Here is a 19943-nt window from a genome sequence, read left to right as displayed (position 1 = left end):
AATTTGCCTTTCTCACTTGCTTCTTAGCAATTTGATTGGGATGGGTCTTGGTATAGCTTTCTTCATGTTTCTTGACCTTGGGATTCATTGAGCTTTCTTTGATCCATGGGTTTATAGTAGTCATCAAATTTGGAAAATTTTAAGCCATTAGTTCTTCAAATAAATTTTCTGTCCATACCCCTTTCTCTGTTGTCTCTTTTGGAGACTCCAGCTACTTAGATTTTAGGCTGCCTGTAATTGTCTTGCAGCTTACCGATTTTTTGGGGGGGGGGGGGGCAGGAGGGAGGGATTCTTTTTACTCTCTGTGTTTCATTTCAGATGGTTTCTATTGCTGTGCCTTTAAGTTCACTAATCTTCCCCCCTGAAATGTCTAATCTACTGTGAATACCATTCAGTGTACTTTACATCTTAGACATTATAGTTTTCATGCCCTGAATTTCTATGTGGGTCTTTAAAAAATATTTCCATGTCTCTCCAGAACTTTTGAGCATATTGGGTAAAATACATTTTAATAAATGATTTAATGTCCTTCTCTGCTTGTTCTACTATCTATGTTAGTTTGGGGTCAGTTTCTATTGATAGATTAATCTTCTCATCATGGGTCATGATTTCTTGCTTCTTTGCATATCTAAAGATCTTTGATTATGCCAAACATTGTGAATTTCATCCTGTTTGGTGCTGATTATTTTTATATTCCTATAAATATCCTTGAACTTTGTTCTGTGATGCAATTAAGTTACTTTGAAACAGATCTTATATGTCTTGCTTTTATGATTTTTTTAGGTAGGTTCAGAGCTGTGCTCAGTTTAGGACCATTTATTCTCTACTACACGATTTTCCTGGGTACTCTACCCAATGTGTATGAATTATGTGTTTTTCTCTCTGGCTGGTAGAAACAGTCACTATTCACAGTCCTGTGTGAGCACTGGGCACTGTTCTCTAATCCTTCAAGATGGTTTGCCCCCAGCATTGGGTAGTTTCCTTAAGTGTATATGCTTATCGGTTCTGTGCTGAATACCCAGGGAACCTCTACAGATCACCCTCTGAGCAATTCTCTCCTTTTTGGTGCTCTGTCTTGCAAGCTCAAACTCCCTTTACCTCCCCAGACTCTCAGTTCAGGGAGTCCATGATCCTCTTTCTGGCTTCCCCCTTCATAGGCTGCAGACTGTAAACTCTCTCAAGGCTGTAATCTGAGGCAATTCTAGGGCTCACCTCATTAGTTAGCTACCTCTGGGATCACTGTCCTTCATTGCCTAATATCCAGTGACTTAAAAATCTTTTCTTCATATATTATGTCTTTGTTGTTATTTCAGTAGGAGAGTAAATCCAGTTCCTTTCACTCTATCTCAGGTAGAAGCAAAAGTCTTTAACTTAAAATTGTAGCAGAAAGTTTAAGTTCAACATAAGCAAATGTTTTTTTCTATGACTATTAGGAAAAAAATCATAGAGATAGGAGACTCAGGGATATTTTGGAGTCCTCGTCTTGGAGGCCTTAATAAAGGGGACAGAACATGAGGGCAATCTGACTGTGACATCTGTCACCCCACTGATCACGAGGGTTGATTTGGCTGATCTGGCTGGCTAGGCAGGTGTCCCCTTCCTCCCTCACTGCTCCACAAGCATCCCTCCCAAAGCTGCACACTTAGTTGAAGAGGACAACCTTCACTTATAGAGGAGAACCAGCCTTTAGTCAAGGCTACATGAGTAGCTGCACTCCCCTGCTAGAACCTCCAATCAGGCTCTCCAGGTCCATCTGCAGGAAAACGTAGGGTAGTCAAGCTTCCAAGATTGCAGACACATCCAAATGTGGTGCTGCATGTGGCAGTCTGCCTTTCTTTAAATAATAAAATAAATGCAATAAAGTAGACAAATGGCATTAGTAATGGGTGGTTATTTATTAAGATTTCTGTCTGATGTATGTGACAGAAAATAAATTCCAACCTTCAGCAAAAAGAGTCATTTATTGGCTTAATACTTTTCCGGGAAGTCCGAGGAGTTGGGCCAAGCACATCTGTCATTCAAGATATGAATGGCCATTCTAGATCCACACCTTTCCTTAACTCGAGGGCCAACACAGAGAGAATAATCCTCTCCCCAGCAGAAGTAATCTGAATGGCCATTTAAATCATGTGAACACTGCCAGATTAATTATTGTTTCTAGAGAAATGATTTAAATTACTCTCTGGTTGTTTAGTTTGGATCTTGTTTCTCAGCATCTCCACACTCCCCTCCAACCCTACCCTCCCCATGATGGACAGTTTTATTAGAATTACATGCAGTGGGGGAGGGAGGGAGTGGGTAGTCAAACTTTTACCCATGAAACATGGGAGAGCTATATGAGATGATCTTACAAGATTTCCACCTACTCTAAAAATTCATGATGGTAAGGATCAAAATGAATATAGAAAGGATTTGAAAAATATCAATTATAGGGCTTCAGACAACACACAGTAAATTGATTCCCTTCTTAGGAAACATTTCTTAAAGTATTATTTTTCTGAATTTTTTTAATTGACATATAGTTGATTTACAATGTTGTGTTGATTTCTGCTGTACAGCAAAGTGACTCAGTTATACACATATATATATTCTTTTTTATATTCTTTTCCATTGTGGTTTATCATAGGATATTGAATATAGTTCCCTGTGCCATACAGTAGGACCTTGTTGTTTATCCTGTTTTTCTGATTTTTTTAAGTAATGCGTGCTTATAACTGAAAATTTGCAAAATTGAGAAAATCTCACTGCCCAAAGAAGACCCCTGATAGCATTTCAGCATATATCCAAATTGTTAAAGAACTTGATCGATTTGAATTAAAAGAAGGCATACCTGCATAAAGTCTGTTGCTACGTCTCTTGATATTTCATGCTTACAGAACAAGTTGAATACCAAATCTTGGCATTTATGCTCCTAGTAACAGTGAGCAGATTTTTCAATTAATTATGGCATGTATGCACTTTTGAAAGTCTTACTCCTTTAATCACTTAGTAGTTGCTGCTCTACATTGTGCAGATATTCAATAAAAATGCACATCATTAATGCCCAGTCACTGCTGCTCTATCCTGCATTACAAAACTTCACTGTGATACACAGCTTATCTTGACGTATTTCTGAAAGGTCTTTATATAAATAGCAATGGTGAGGTATGGGTTGGATGGAAGCCATGGTTAATTTTGTGCTCTTTCTACTCATTCATTCCTGCATTCATCATTCATTTACTCATTTATTCAACAACTTTTTATTGAATTCCTACTATATTCCAGGCATTTACAGGGTAGAAGAGAAATAAATGTGAACAAAACACACATGGTTCCTTTCCTCTCATAGTTGGAAGTTTAATGGGAGATATGGAAAAAAATAAAGTCAATGAAATAATTACAAACTGCGATAAGCGCTATAAAGGAAGCAAACAGTGTTGAGATTTATAAAATTTAGACCAGACAAGGTTCTTTTCTCTTCAAACCATCCATAGCTCTGCATTGCTTATATAATGCAGCCCAACTCCTCAGCATGACATTCCAGGTTCTTTATAATATGGCCCCTACCTGGTATTCCCAGCTTCCTTTGCCCCCAACACTCAGACACATGTATATATTCAGCACTCCCTGGACATGTATGTAATGCCAAGGAGCTCAGATTTTGACTTGCTGATGCTGGTACCTTGGAGTAGTTCCAAGTGAGGCAGTGACACAAGCTCAGACAATGTATGCTTTGGATGGTCACTGCAGAGTGGAGTGTGCAGGAGGACCTGGTCAGGTGGGTGGATGCATGAGGATCTGTTAGGAAACATCCGCAGGGCTTCAGCAACAGGATGGCATAACCTGAAGTGTCAGTGGGAGTGACAGATCTACAAGATACTGAAGTGATCCATTCTCTAGGACCTGGCTGTGAGGGCCAGGAGAAGGAGATAGCAAATGACTCCCAGCCTCCTGGCCTTGAAGAGTTTGGCGAGCTGCCAGCTGAGGCAGTAAAAGTAGCAGTAAAATGGTGTTAAGGTAGTAATACTACTTTAATCAATATATAGATTCTTCCAGAGAAACTCAGAAATAATTTCTTCCTCTGGGGCTCATCAGAGTCTTACAAAAAAAGTACCCAGACTTCTTGCCGGTGGTGTTCTGACATCAGAAGACATGGCAAGAAACGTAATTTCATAAGACTCTAAGCTGGGGTCTCACAAGGGTGGTCTATAGGCTGAATCTGTCTTACAGACCAATGAGCTGTCTGTTTAAAACATAGGAAGTTCCCCCCTGAAATTTCTGATTTCCAGCTTCTCTTAATTAAAAATGAGATCTGCTAAAATGTTCATGACACCGATTGGCTGGAACTGAGGGGTGACTCTCTCTTTCCGAAGACGTCTGCCCCACAAGTTCACCAGGGGCCCCACCGCTCCCTAATGTCCATCTGGACAGCAGATTGAGAAGTCCTCCGTGACTGTTCTGTATAAGGGCTCTTGTGCAGTGCTTGCAGGGACACATGTGAGACCATGCGGCACACAGGTGAGGTCATAAACACAGTCATCCTTCTCTGGTTCAGAAGGCTTGGATCTTCCCCCACACCGCCCCTGCAGGTGCCTGGTCCTGGAGTGCCCCGCGCCGTGGCTGCTCTCCCCACTCCTGAGTCTCTCCCCCAACAGCATGTGCCCTGATGGCGTCAAACCCAACACTCTGCCCTGTAGCAAGGAGTCCTGCAGGTGAACTGCAGCCTATTATTTAAGCACTGTTGGCAATAACACTTTCCGTGATATTAATAGGAACAATTATAAAGCACTTAGTCTAGATATACGACTCCTTCAGTGCACCTCAGGGTAGACATTATTATTCCCAGGCTACAGATGTGGAAACAGAGGTACAGAGAAGTACCTCGCACAGGGTTACACCATGGGTGATTAGGGAGAGAGGAGAATCTAGGTTAAATCCTTAGCACCTACCCTTGAAAAATTTCTTGACAGATTATGTATTCTTAAATAAAAATTATTCCTCTTACATCTATTTTTTTAAACCTTGGTATTATGCATGTTTGGAATTATCTTTAAACAGCCACATCTATCTGGAATTGCTGATTAACTCTACATAGTGGGCCATATGCTTTCCTGTCCTGCCTCTTTGTGCACGTGTTTCTCCTGCTTGGGTTGTGGTCCCCTCCTCCTCCTCCTCTTCGCCCATGTGAATCTCTGCTCTGGAAGCTTCCAGTGACAATTTGCATATGCCTCTTTAAAATTTTTTTTTAATTAATTTAATTTTTTTACTGAAGTATAGTTGATTCACAATGTTGTGTTCTTTCGGGTGTACAGCAAAGTGATTCAGATATATATATACATATATGATCTCTCTCTCTCTCTCTCTCTCTCTCTCTCTCTCTCTATATATATATATATATATATATATATATATATGTATATGTTCTTTTTCAGATTCTTTTCCCTTGTAGGTTATTACAAAATATTGGGTATAGTTCCCTGTGCAGGTCCTTATTGGTTATCTATTTTATATACAGTAGTGTGTATATGTTAATCCCAACCTCATAATTTATCCCTCCCTCCCCCCACCACCTTTCCCCTTTGGTAACCATGAGTTTGTTTTCTATGTCTGTGGGTCTATTTCTGTTTTGCATATCAGTTAATTTGTATCATTTTTTTCAGATTCCACATATAAGCAGTATCATATGATATTTGTCTTTCTCTGTCTGACTTACTTCACTTTGTATGCTAATCTCCAGGTCCATCCATGTTGCTGCATATGCCTCTTATAGGTGGCATGGACACATTTTCTGAGGCAGTCTTGATTTCAAATATTTGGTCCTATTGTTATACTTTCTCACAGCTTGTGTCCAGACCATGGATTCTTGATTCAAAATATATGACCATGGTGTGTGTTCAGTCCTTTTAATCTCTACTGAGAGTTTGGGTTTTTTTAATTGCACATGAGTCTCCCTTATGAGACAATGAGGTCCTAAGAGCAGAAATCACATCTTACTCGTGTTCATGCTGCTTAAATGATAAAGAGCATTGCATGGAGTGGGCAGAGTTTGTCTTGCATCCATTTAGATATCAGTTCTCTTTACTTAATAGCATGTTCAGATTCCTTTTTGTCTGTCACCATTAAACCAGCTTGGTTGAAATGATAGAAACTTACTCTGAGGCATCAGAGACTAATGCTGATTTTGTGTGGTACTTAATTTTCAATTGGCATCAAAGACCTCATCCAGAAGCATCCACATAGAAAAGGTCAGTGACTAGAATCCCATGTGTGTGAGGGCAAGTGCATATTAAAATGGACAACCATGGTGAGTTCAGAGCAGAGGTGCTGAACTAGGGGTGATTTTCCCCCTTTCTTTCCCCCTCAAAACAATGTCTGAAGACATTCTTGGTTGTTGTAACTTGGGGAGGGACCTTCTACTGACATCTAGTGGGTAGAGGTGAGGGATCCTACAAAATATCCCCCAGTTCACAAGACAGCCCCACAACAAGGAATTTTCCAGCCCAAAATGTCAATAGTTCTGAAGTTGAGAAACTCAGGTTGAGAGGGTTTCCTATTGCTACTGTAACAAATTTCCACAAACACAGTGGTTTAAAACAACACACATTTATTATATTATAGTTCTGGAGGTTGGAAATCTGAATGGGTCTCACTGGGCTAAAATCAAGGTGTCAGCAGGGCTACGTTCCTTTTGGAGGTTCTAAGGGAGACAACATGTCCTTGCTTTTTTCAGCTTCTAGAGGCCACTCACATTTCGTAACTTGTTCCTCCTGCCCTCTTTCTTCAGCAATGTCAGACCAAGTTCTCAGGTGCCATGCCTCGGGTTCTCCCTCTGCTGCCTCCCTCTTTCACTTAAGGACCCCTGTGATTAGGATGGGTCTATCCAGATAAACTGCAATAATCTCCCTATTTTCAGGTCATCTGATTAGCAACCTTAATTCCACCTGTAACCTTAATTCCTCTTTGCCTGGAACCTTACATACTCATAGGTTTGGAAATTAGGATGTGGGTATCTTTGGGGGCCATTATTCTGCCTACCACAGAGGTCTGTCCATGTCCTACAAGTATTGGCCACGACACAATCCTAAATCAAATGCATTTACTGGCTTTATCAAGACCAATTTTCAAGTCATTTAAGTAATGCCCAAATACCATGATATGATTTTAAAATAATTATGTGTGGACGGCTCAAGATATATAATTGATTTCATTCCCCTTCAATTATAGTTACTTACTGATCAAGGCCTACCATATGACCTCCTATGGCATTCTTTCCTGAGCTGTAGGACTTGTTAAGGGCTCTGGGCTCAACTACACTGGCCTCCCAGTGTCAATACCTGGTAAGAGGTTTACACACAAGCATCAATAGCCAAAAGGAACTCAAGATGTCTTTTCGTTAAGTGCCAGATGCCACAACTCTCGGTGTAAAGATAGGAATCCAAGAGAGGCTTCACTCCCCTTCCCTGAAGATGTAAGACCTCAGCCTAAATTTCCCACCCAGTTACAGGCAGAGTGGAGGTGGAAGAGAAGGAACTCTGGCTGGGCCTGTCGAGAGACTGAGGCCCTGCCCAGGTCTGCTTGCCAAAGGACCCATCATTGTCTGCTCCCTTAGATCAACTTAGAAAATTAGGTTAAAAAAAAAAGCTAACATAAGCTTAGGTAGATATTGGAGAGTTAGATTACCCTTAGGAGGCGTGTTGGAATTTGGGGGCCTTCAGCAAAAGGATTGAGGTTACCAGTGGTGGTACAGAATGGGCGGTGGAGAGAGTACTGGTATTGGAATCAGAAGATTCTGTGTTCTGGTGCTGGCTCACCTCCGCCTGGGAAGGCTGCCTTATATAGCTTTCCAGGATCTAAGCCACTGTCCTGCCCCCTGCTGTCCTACAGCGTGGTGTTCCAGCCCCCTTCAAGCAGGGCAGGTGCATACAAATTACTATTCCCTACAGAAAATGCACCTGCAGGTCGGTGGTCATTATTTTAGGAACACAGTAGGAACATTGCTCTGATTCCAGGCACTCTCCAGCTTTTGATAGTAAGGCCTGAGTACCGGGCATGTCATAGAGGCTGTGGTGCGATTGTTTCCTGGGTTGCCATGTGAGCCCAGAGGAATATTCTCTTGGGAGCCAGTAATATGATTTATTTGAAAGAAAGTCTATAATGAACATGTGCTTCAAATGAAAGAATCAGGATGGTATTGCCAGGGTTCGGCCGGTTACGCTAATGCTCTGCAGGGTGGTAGCTTGAAATTGCTTTTATTAAGGGAATGGAACACAGTGGAGAAATGGAGCCTGCTGGCAGCCAGAGGTCTCCTATCTCTTTACTTTCGATTTGCAAGCATCTGGGATGCCAGCTACGATTGGCAGGGTGCTGGTGCTGGCCTGGCAGGCTGACTGGGCCTGGAGAAGTGCCTTCCCTGCATCCCACGGTCTGCCTGAACTTGCTTTCCCCGGCTCTCTTTCCTCTCTCTGGGTGAGAGTCAGGAAAGAAGAACAGACCCCATTGTCCCCACAGTGCCAGGGTGAGGCAGGTCACGCTTTAGTTAAGAGACCTGGTGACAGGTGGAATGGCTGTGTCCCGCTGGCGCTAACATACACAATGCCGTCAACCTGGAGGATTCCAACAGGCTCTGGGTGGACACTGGCCTCACCATCTAGGTGGATGACCTTGTTGGCAACATAAAAAGCATTTTACCAAGTGAGTGAGTGACCCAGAGATGGCCTGGGGACGGATGTTGAAGGCACGGATGTTGCCATTTGCAGCATATCTTGGCCCATGAAGTTTTGGAAAATGTCCAAAGCCCCCATGTGCTCCCATCAACCCTCCCTGCACTATATGGAGGTGTATTCATCCCCTACAGCCACTGCAACAAATTAAATCAGATTTAGTGGCTTAAAACAACACACATCTATTCTTTTACAGCTCTGAAAGTCAGAAAGCGGAAACCAAGATCTTAGCAGGGCTGTGTTCTTTCTGGAGGCTTCAGAGGAGAATCTATTACCTTCTCTTTTTCAAAATCTAGAAGCCATCTGTATTCCACTCCACTCCAGCTTCTTGCTTCTGTCATCGCATCTCCTGCTACAGACTCTGAGCCTCCTGTGTCTCTCTTGTCAGGACCCTTGTGATTACATTGGGCATAATCTCCCCATCCAGAGATCCTTAACTTACTCATATCTGCAAAGTTCCCTATACTGTAAGGTAAAAGGTTCCAGGACTGAGAGCTGAACATCTTTGGAGGGCTATTTCTCAACCTACTGCAGGGGGACCACAGCTGGTGGTGGTGTGGGACGGGGAGACCTCATCAAACCTTGCCTCATCCAGCCCAGCAATGCCTCCTTCAGTGTGGCGGCACCGGACACCATGTCAAAGGGCAGCTCTGGACCCCACTTGCTAGGATAGGCCTACCCTAGCCACTTTCCATGACCTCTCTACTGAACCTGAGGCTGCTCATCTTTACTCTGCTGGCAAGTGACCTTGCAGCTCCTTCTCTCCTTTCGGACTTTTTCTTCATCACTAGAGTGATCAGGTTGTGCCATTTCCTTTGTTCTATCCTTGGATTCTCTTATCCATGTCCCACTTATCCTCCTTGTGGCCCTACTCAATTGAACATTTTCTCCAGAAAGCTTACCATGGCCCAAGAAGTTCTGTGAAGTTTGAAAACATTAATGTTACAATAGAAATGCAGAAATATACCATCTCTTGGAGCCAAAGATAAAATCTGAGGGTAGCATGTGGGAACAGGGATGAGGTCTCAGTGCTTCGGGCATGATGACCAAGGGCAGAGCAGAAGTAGAACCAGTGGGACAACTTGGGGGGCAGGAAGCAGAGATTTGTCATAGGTGAGGGTGCCTCAGGGTGAGACCTGCTTCAGAAAGATCTGAAAATGAATGAGAAACCCCCAGGGGACGCTGATGAGACCTCTGCTCAGGAAGTGTTGTCTCTGGGACAGACGAGACAGTCACTGCTTAGGGCAGCTGGCGGGGGTGGGGGTGGGGTCCCAGGAGGACAGACTATGAACCCAAGACAAGACCTGGACCAACCAGAGAAGATCAGGAACGTGGGAGGGTGAGTTTTCTCACTTATTAGTGGAATCCATCTTTTACCACGTGTATTAGTTTCCTGAGGCTGCTGTAACAAATTCCCCAAAACTCAGTGGCTTAAAAGAACAGAAATTTATTCTCTCACAGTTCTGGAGATGAGAAATCTGAAATCAGTATCAGTGGGCTGGTATCAAGGCATAGGACTGTGCTCTCTCTCGGCGCTTTGGGGAGAATCTGTTCCTTGATTCTTCCAGCTTCTGGTGGCAGCCGGCATTCCTTGACTTGTGGCTACTTCAATCTCTGCCTCTGACTTGTAACTACGTCAATCTCTGCCTCTATGGTCACATTTCCTCTCTTCTGCGTGTGATCTCTCACTGTGCTCTTTTATAAGGGTACTTGTAATCACCTTTAGAGCCCATCCTGATAATCTAGGATAACCTTCCTATGTCAAAATCCTTACTTTAGTCATACCTACAATGATTCTTTTTCCTTATAACATTTACAGGTCTCAGTAGTTAGAACCTGATATATTTGTGTGACCAGTTTTCAACACATGACACCATCTTTACACCAGCCTTGTCAATGGCCATCAGCAAGGAAGGGGGATAAGTGACTGCATTTCCAGCCTCTCATCATAGCTGTGACCTTTGTAAAATCAATCACGAGGTGAGTGCCAATGATGATGACCCTGACATTCTTAGAGAAAAATGCACAGAACTTTCCCAGGCTAAGAAGACAGAGGATGTGTCTATGGACCTATGGCATGGGTTCCTTGTTAAGTACACCATGAAACCCTCAATGTACCAACTTTTTGACAGATGATGGAAGACAGATGACCTTTTCTGAATTCCTTTTCTTTGGTTCTTTTCTCTTCTGGTCACTGTTTTCAGAGATAGTATCATGGGAGGAAAAACTGTGGAAGCAACTGAAGACCTAATGCCATAGGCAACTCTTCTGTTGTAAACACAGGGCCCTCAGATCCAGATCCTACCAATTCCCAAGGCTTTTTTCCTCTCTCTCTCTCTCTCTTACTCTTTCTCCCTCTCCCTGTACATGGCTGAGTGGTAAGATTTTTAATAAGAATTTGTAATTGAAATACATCAATTCAAAGTCTCAGTATCAAAATTTGTTGCCCTTTTCCCCTCTATTTGACATTGGGAAAATTACTACCCCTTTCTAGACCTCAATTTGCTCCCTTGTAATTTGAAGGGAATGAACAGAGAGGGCAGAGGCAGGAATGGATGTCTAATGTGAAAAAGACTGTATAAGGTAGTGGAGAAGCTCAAGCCTGAGAACCAGGCAGCCCTGAGTTAGAAACCTGCCTCTGACACTCTGCTACTCAGGTGCTCTTGAGCAAGTTGCTTTCCCTTTCTGAGTCCCTGGCTCCTCATCTGTAAAATGGGAACGACAGTTGGTGTGAGGATTGTTTCTGGGTTGAATTGTACGACACAAAAGGAGCTACTAAGTCCTAATCCCTGGTACCTGTGAAGGTGACCTTATTTGGGAATGGGGTTGGTGCTGCTGTGAGGTGTTAAGATGAAGTCATACTGGAGTAGGGGGGCCCCTAATCCAACATGACTGGTGTCCTTATAAGAAGAGGAGAAGACACACAGGGAGAAGATAGTCGTGTGACGATGGGGGCAGAGATTGGGGTGGAGCATCTACAACCCAAGGAATGCCTGGGACTACCAGAAGCTGGAAGAGGTGAGGGAGGTTCCTCCCCTAGAGGCTTCAGAGGGAACATGGCCCTGCCAACACCTTGATTTCAGACCTCTGGACTCCAAAACTGTGAGAGAATAAACCTCTGCTCTGTTAAGCCACTCATTTTGTGGTGGTTTGTTATAGCAGGCCTAGGAAACTAATACAGTTGTCATGTCTACTCAGGCTCCTCTTGTCTGTGACAGTTTCTCGGACGTTCCTTGTTTTCGATAAACTTGGATTTTGTAGTGTCCTTCTAGTGGAATTCGTCGGATGATTTTCTCATGATTGCACTGGGGTTATGTATCTTGGGGAGGAAGACCAGAGGTAAAGTGACGCTCTAATCACATCACATCAAGGGTGCATACTATCAATATGATTTATGACTACTGGTGCCGACCCTCACCACCTGGCTGAGGTAGTTTTGTCAGCTTTCTCTACCACAGAGAGAAAAGCTTATTCTCCCTTTTCCTACTGTGCTCTCTGGAAGGAAGTCACAATCTGCAGCCCACACTTCAGAGACGGGAAGTTATAATCCACATCCTTGAGGGTGAAATACCTGCCAACCTTATTTAGAATTCTTCTGTATGGAAGATTTGTCTCTTCTTCTCTGTTTATTAATTTATTTAATGATTTTAATATGAATATGGACTCATGGATATTTATTCTACACTGTGGATTATGATCCAACATTACTTGATGTTGTTGTTCAAGTTGTTCCAGCTTGGCCATGGGGGCCCTTTCAGTTGGCTCCTCAGTCCTTTTGAGATACCCCCATCACTGTGGGGCTTTTTCCTTCCCAAGAACTCCCTTATTTCTGGCACTACAAGATGCTCCAGGCTCATCTTGTATATTTCCTTCCCCAGACGTAGAATCAGCTCTGGATAAACCCTGGCTTTTTGAATTAGAGAATGGTACTAGAAATCACTGTGTGCTCATTGCTACTGGAGTGTCACAGCTTTTAGTCCCTCTTAGCTGACAGAGCAAGAAAATATATGTGTGCTTACTAACCAGCGTTTTTCTAAGTTGCTGTTGACCTTAGATTTGGTACTTCTTGGATTCCTCCTCTTTATATTCCTAATAGGAATAGATATTGTTGGGTCCAGACAAAAGGGTGCATCAGAAGGACAAGTCTGTTAAAATGCACATAATGAATGAGTCTGAATGCGCTTTCTTTCTTTATCCTAATTATCCATGTTTGTCAAGTCTGCACTCTTATAGCCTCCCTAGTGTACCTCATAAAGTCCTACCTTGGGACTTAGACTTACGTTGTTCATTTTACCTACCACGCCTGGCTGGCCCTTTACCTTCTACTTATCCAAATTTTCCCCATTTTTCTAGGTCCAACCTGGGTGGTTGCGTGGGTGTGTTCCATTATCATGATTCATCAAATTGTACATCTAGGATTTGCACAAATTTTTAAATGTTGGCTATACTTCAATAAAATGTTTATTTAAAAAGATACCTTTGATCTAGGTAGAAGGCATCAATGACTTTGCTCCCATGAGGTTGTAAGTAAACTTCATGATATTAAAATTAAAACTTATTCTTAGGCATCAGTTAAAATATATTTGTCTTGGGGCTTTCCTGGTGGCGCAGTGGTTGAGAGTCCGCCTGCCGATGCAGGGGACACGGGTTCATGCCCTGGTCCGGGAAGATGCCACATGCCACGGAGTGGCTGGGTCCATGAGCCATGGCCACTGAGCCTGCACGTCCGGAGCCTGTGCTCCACAATGGGAGAGGCCACAACAGTGAGAGGCCCGCGTACCGCAAAAAAAAAAAAAAAAAATATATATATATATATATATATATATTTGTCTTTAAGAAACCCCATCTCAAGCTGGTTTAAACAAGGACTTTATTATCTCAGGTTACAGGAAGTTCTGAGGTAGGTGGACTTCAGGCACAGCTAATTTGTTGGCCCACTGATGGCATTGAGGACCTAGGTCTGTCTGCTCAGGCCCCCTGGGCGCTGACTGTGTCCCAGTGCCAGCAGCCACATTGAAGCATCACTCCCAGACCTTTCAATACTCAGAGTGTCTCTTCCTGTGGCTCCCCCTAAAGAGCAAGGGAACCTTCTCAGCAGCTTCCCCCTCTCAAAAAAGTCTTCCCTTCACACCCCCTGAGTCAGAATTGAAAAAGGGAAGGGAAGAATCTTGGTATCTTTGTGTCAGTAACAAATGCTGTCACTCCTCCTAAGGAAGGAAAACTCTTTCGGGCAGGTGAACATATGAGGCTCACATTCCAGGGATTTTCCTCCTAACTGCCCTCAACAATTTATTTGTTGGCTCTTCTCTGCCATGTCTTCTGGTATTGCTGGGATCTGGTTTGAGTGGCCATCACCTTCTGGACCTGCTGGAGGAGGTGGGCAGTGAAGGGTCAAGCAGTACCCGTTATGAAGGAGGTTGCACGCCCCTGGTTCCCTGGTGGTTATTATGGACCAGGAAACAGCTTCAGCACCCCAACCAGGGCTGCATTGTTGGTAAAATAGACCCTAGACCTGGGCTCCTGGCCCAGGATTTTAGAGGTGGGCTCCGGGCCACTGAAGTGTTCCTTCAAAGTATTTAACACAGTTCTGATTTTATATTTTTTGATGATTAATTGATTAATATCTTTCCCCCACTATTCTGTAAATTCCCCAAGACTAAGGAATATGCCATCTATTTTGCTCAGCTTTGTACATCCAGCATCCAGAGTAGCTTCTGGAACACATGGGGGTTCACCACTATTGCTTGAATCAGTGAATATGGTGGAAAGGGTATAGGTTTTGAGATCAAACCAATATGGGTTCAGTGCCTAACCCAGGAGGACCTTTCAGTTTCCGGCTTTGACCAGGGCCATTGAACCTCTCTGAGCCTCCAAATCTCCATCTGTAAAACGAGGAGAACACTACCTACCCTTTAGGAGAGCTATGTGTTAAGCTCTCACACATGTTAGTGTGTCCCTTATTTTTCACTCCCCTGACCCCAAACACCCCACCAGACTGTTTCTTTATAAATCAAGTGGGGACCAAAGGCTTATCTCATAGAATGGTTATGGAAATTAAATAAAGTAAAATTTGTGAAAGAAGGTGCTATGTAAAAGTTGGTGCTAAAATTACGAGGGCCGTCATTTAAAGAGGAAGGTAGAAGAGTCCTGAAGTCTGTGTCTACCTCACAAGATTTTCCAAAATACACAAACCTTCTTACCCTGCAATTGATTTTGCTCTGTGTCATTTAAAGACCTCAGTGGCATTTTTTGAGGGTAGATTATGCAAAGCTGTATTGACTATTTTAAAAAATTTTTTTATTAGTTATCTATTTTATACATATTAGCGTATACATGTCAATCCCAATCTCCCAATTCATCCCACCACCACCACCCCCGCCCCACTGCTTTCCCCCCTTGGTGTCCATATGTTTGTTCTCTACATCTGTGTCTCTATTTCTGCCTTGCAAACTGGTTCATCTGTACCATCTAGATTCTACCTATATGTGTTAACATACAATATTTGTTTTTCTCTTTCTGACTTACTTCACTCTGTATGACAGTCTCTAGATCCATCCACATCTGTACAAGTGACCCAATTTTGTTCCTTTTTTATGGCTGAGTAATATACCACTGTATATATGTACCACATCTTCTTTATCCATTCGTCTGTTGATGGGCATTTAGGTTGCTTCCATGACCTGGCTATTGTAAATAGTGCTGCAAGGAACATTGGGGTGCATGTGTCTTTTTGAATTATGGTTTTCTCAGGGTGTATGCCCAGTAGTGGGATTCTGGATCATATGGTAATTCTGTTTTTAGTTTTTTAAGGAACCTCCATACTGTTCTCCATAGTGGCTGTATCAATTTACATTCCCACCAACAGTGCAAGAGGGTTCCCTTTTCTCGACACCCTCTCCAGCATTTGTTGTTTGTAGATTTTTTGATTATGCCCATTCTGACTGGTGTGAGGAGATACCTCATTGTAGTTTTGATTTGCATTTCTCTAATAATTAGTGATGTTGAGCAGCTTTTCATGTGCCTCTTGGCCATCTGTATGTCTTCTTTAGAGAAATCTCTATTTAGGTAGGTCTTTTGCCCATTTTTTGGTTGGATTGTTTGTTTTTGTATTGACTATATTTAAAAATTTTTTTGTATCCTTAATACTCTGGCATTTGGTGCCTTGATCTTGGAGAGACTGCCCCTCCCAGTGCCAGCTAATTCCTAAAAATAGCAAATGATTTCCCCAAGAGTGCACCTGTCATATACAAACCAACCAACCCAGAGCCCACACATACATCATCTCCTTTACCAAACTTGCACACAACAAGTCAGTATTCCTCCTGCCCTTAATCACCCTAGAGCCAGGTGCCAGACACCTAGAGACCACCCACACAGCCCAGAGACTGCTGAAATTCTTCAAACTTTCCCATCCTAAGTTTACTCATTGTACCTACCCTGCCTGGCCCATCCCCTCTGGGGAAAACCCTAATAAACGCTCTGGGCCATGTTCTCTTCTCTTGCCTCTTCTGCCTCCTAACCTACCCTGGTGCTTCTCATGTGGCCCTTCATGGCATGGCATGGTGTACCTCTTGTTTCTAGGGATCCATGAGTATAAATTTCTTCCTCTGTGACAGTCTTGTCTGTGTCATACCTGACTGAAGCAAACCTGGGTACATTTTAACACAGAAACATACCCCAGGACCGAAAGCTCTGGGTGGGTGTGGGTGGAAGGGTGTGCGTATGTTGGAGGGAGGATAACAAAGAACCCCCTTCTCATCTTCTTAGAGGGCATTCAGTGGCAGAGGCTACGTGGACAGTGGCCTCAGACCCTGGGAAGGGTTCATGAATTTCATGCTGTTGCACAGAAGACCATCTGTACTACTCAGAAATACGTGGAAAAAATATTATTTAATACCCTCGAGACTTAACTGGAATCAAATTTGCAGGAATTTCCAGTAAAAGGGTCAGAAAAGAAAACATTCTGTTGCGTATCTACATTGTGCTTGTGTCAGGGACACAACAGCCTCCCAAAGAAGGTACTATTTAGCCTTTTGTTACAAATGGTGAAACTGGGTCATGGAAGTCCGTTGCCCAGCTTGTAAGTGGTGAGGCTGGGACTGGGGCACATGTGTGTTGCTCCAAGGCCTCCCTGACCCCATCCACCTTTTGTCTCTAGACCAGAGTGACGTCATCAGATGTGCACACGGGGACAAGGGAGCCTGAGGTCACCCCCGTCCTTTGGGCAGTGGGGGTGGAGAACAGAAGTAAAGAAGAGAAAGGAATAAAGAAGAGAAAACCCTATAGTCCTATCATCCTACCACCCAGATATCTATGCATCTATATCTAATGTGTGTGTATTTATAAACTTGGAAGTATACTGTTTATTATATACTACAAAACATATACATACACACACACACACAAAAACAATTGGAGTTACACTATAATATTGGCATTTAACTACCTTTTTTAGCAGCATTTTGCACAGTTGGATGGTAGTATTATTTTGCATAAATCAATACTTTTCAAGTTTGGCTGTGCTTCATAACAGCCTGAGGAGCTTAAACCTTTTTGTAAATTTCTGGGCTCTTTCCCACATGCTACTATGTCAGAATTTCTAGGTTTGAACGCTGCAATTTCACAAGCCTCCCTGCTGGTTCTGACATAGCCCAACCTGCTGTGACCCATTTGCAGAACCACTGGTGTCCGTGTGCCGTCGTGAGCAGTAGGAAGTAGCAGAGGGCTCAGGACCACCTGCAGCATGTGGTTAGAGCAGAGGAGCCAGGAAGGCCCCGCTGGCTGAGCTTCTGGCTTTCTCCTTGAGTGCACCACACAGTCAGCCTCCTGGAGCTGACACGGAAGAGAGGACTCTGGAAAAGAGGAAAGGTTTATCGCAATGAATAAGTGCCGGGGTCTTCCTATGTGTGACCTCATTTTGATAACTCCTCACAGGACCTATAGCCCACACTCCACCCTGTTTCTCACCTTCCAACTAATACCACCACAGATGTCCTTCCCCCTACCCCTTTTTATTCTGTGAGCATCTCTGATCATTTCTTTCATCCTCTTCAACTCTTTCCCAAGGGCTGGACCCTGCTGCTGTGTCTGGGTCTGCTGAGGGGACAATGGCATCATCGCCAACTCCAGCTGAGTGGCTTCCTCACAGCCTCACAGATGCCCCTCAGATGTCAGTTCTAGTCCTGTCCCTGGGGACTGAGCAAATCTCTACGCCCTTGTGAGTAAACACACAGTCCCAGACCAGCAACAGTAATCTCACCTGGAAGTTTGTTAGAAATGCAGAATCTCAGGCTGAATCCAAACCTGCATTTTCACAAGATCACAAGGGATTCCTATACACACTGAAGCTCTGTTCTAAGGGTAACATCTTCTAAAGAGCATAGCTGCTTCCGGTGCCCTACACTCAAGGGCCTGATTTGAGGGGTGAGATCAGAGGCTGCAAGTTCAGGCAAGCCACTGAGAGGCCCAGTAAGGGCACCCGGACCTGTAGCTCCATCACTGGATTGGCCTGGAGATCCCCAAGTTTAAGGTGAGGAATGAAGCCATTCTCCAAGAGGGTGTCAAGCCCCAGCACTTCCTGGAGGCCTCCAGCTGTGCTGGCTCATGCCCTTGGTGACACCTGGCTGCTATTGTTAGGGGAGAATAAGGGCAAGCAGGGACAGTGGCACTGCAGATACTGACTAAAAAGGCGAGGCTCCTATCTGTATTTGGAATGACAGGCCAGATTCTGTTTTGGAAAGAAACAATGGCTCTCTTTTCACTGGATGTTACAGGATTTCAATGTCAGGAACCAGCCAGATAGGCGAGGGGATGATTAAGAGACAAAATGCAAGGCATTGTGTGCACACCACACTTAGTCCAGCCCTGAAAGCATTATTGTAACAGCCTTTGTTCACATAGTCCCAGCCTGGGCCCTACCACCTTCCTCAGAAATACTGTAGGCCTTGGACATGCTGAGGTCTATTCATCTTCTCCAGAAAATGGGGGTGAAGCTACAGAAAACTCTGATGGAGTCTTGGGAGGGGGAGTGGGGAGGGGGAGATGAAGGGGCAAAGGACATGTGGACAGAAGAAGGTGACAGTGAGGGTTGGTTAGGTCATAGACCACAGCAGATCAAGAAAGAGATGTTGGGAGCCAGATCCATATATGTTGTCCTGGGGCTTTGAGGAGAGAGAAAGGAGAGGGCAGATGAGGGCAGGGAAATGTCACCACTGGTTCACACCATGAGACAGGATATCAGGAAGCCCGAGTTCAAACCCCATACCCCTTAGGGCTATGTGGCTTGGACATTTTGCGTGCCCTTTTTGAGTCTCATTTTCCTCATCTCTAAAGTGCAGATACTGACATGTGCCTCTTGAGGGGATGTGACAATGAAATTAAATGAAATGGAGCATGAGAAAGTATCTAGCATACTTGGCACAAAAATCATGAGTTCTAGTTCAGAAAGATGTCGCTTTCTGTTGCCTCTCAACTAATACACACTACCACCCCCAGCCCTGCCGGTTTCACCCTCTAAGAAAGGTTCAAGTTGTGATTCCCAAAAGCAGTGTGTGGGGAGGGCGCGAGGCAAGTCTGGTGGTAGTCAGAAGACTATGGCAATTATCCTAGTGGTAGTTAATTATGGTCTGAGCTAAGGCGGGGCGTGTGGGAATGGAGAAAAGGCAGCGATTTTAAACAGGATCTGATGTCACCAAATTTGCATTTTAGAATAATCACTTTCAAGCACTCTGAATGACTAGGCCTGTGTTTTCTCCCCTTGAATTGTTTTATTGTCTCACTTGAATTGTTTTACTGTCCAATCCCTGTTTCACTGATTCTTGCCCTCACCTGGCAATGAAGGACAATTCCTTCCTCGCAGTTTCCAGAGAGTGTTGTTCAGGAACAGTTCTGTCTGCTATCATACTGGGTCCTGGGTCAGCCCTGTCTTGGAGGGTGGCAAGGTGGACAGTCTTCTTTCCGTGGTCATTATGGGACTCGCTTCCTCAGAACCCTGGCCCGAAATGCTACGCACAGTGAGCTTTCCTGTGAGGTCTTTCCAATTCCTCATGAGAGGTTCATCTCAACTCCACCTGGAGCCGCTACTTCCTTCAAACAGGCTTGGTGTTGCAGCCGGGGCCCCTCGTCTTTCTGGCCATCCCCACCCAGGCCTTTGGCAATGTGAGGACTGGCAGTACCTCCTTCCCCATCTGTATTCTATTTTGACAAAGCAGCCCTGATGGGTTTAAACTGGAGTTGCTAAGGTGG

At 43.9% G+C, this 19943-nt stretch overlaps 1 protein-coding gene across 10 annotated transcripts in view; it reads left to right on the top strand.

Moving 5' to 3' along the window:
* DPY19L1 (dpy-19 like C-mannosyltransferase 1) overlaps positions 1–19943 on the top strand; it is a 259805-nt gene that overhangs the window by 113350 nt on the left and 126512 nt on the right. For all 10 annotated transcript variants that reach the window (XR_003795119.1, XR_003795120.1, XR_003795117.1 and 7 more), the window contains one exon: positions 10519–10679. The gene's annotated coding sequence lies outside the window, so the exon portion shown is untranslated. The remainder of the gene's footprint in view (positions 1–10518; positions 10680–19943) is intronic.

The sequence above is a fragment of the Monodon monoceros genome, unplaced genomic scaffold (genome assembly GCF_005190385.1).
Source record: "Monodon monoceros isolate NGI ecotype Baffin Bay Population unplaced genomic scaffold, NGI_Narwhal_1 Super_Scaffold_2, whole genome shotgun sequence".
NCBI classification, from domain to species: domain Eukaryota; kingdom Metazoa; phylum Chordata; class Mammalia; order Artiodactyla; family Monodontidae; genus Monodon; species Monodon monoceros.
The sequence above is the reverse complement of the archived record's forward strand: the minus strand, read 5'-3'. Positions and strand labels throughout refer to the sequence as shown.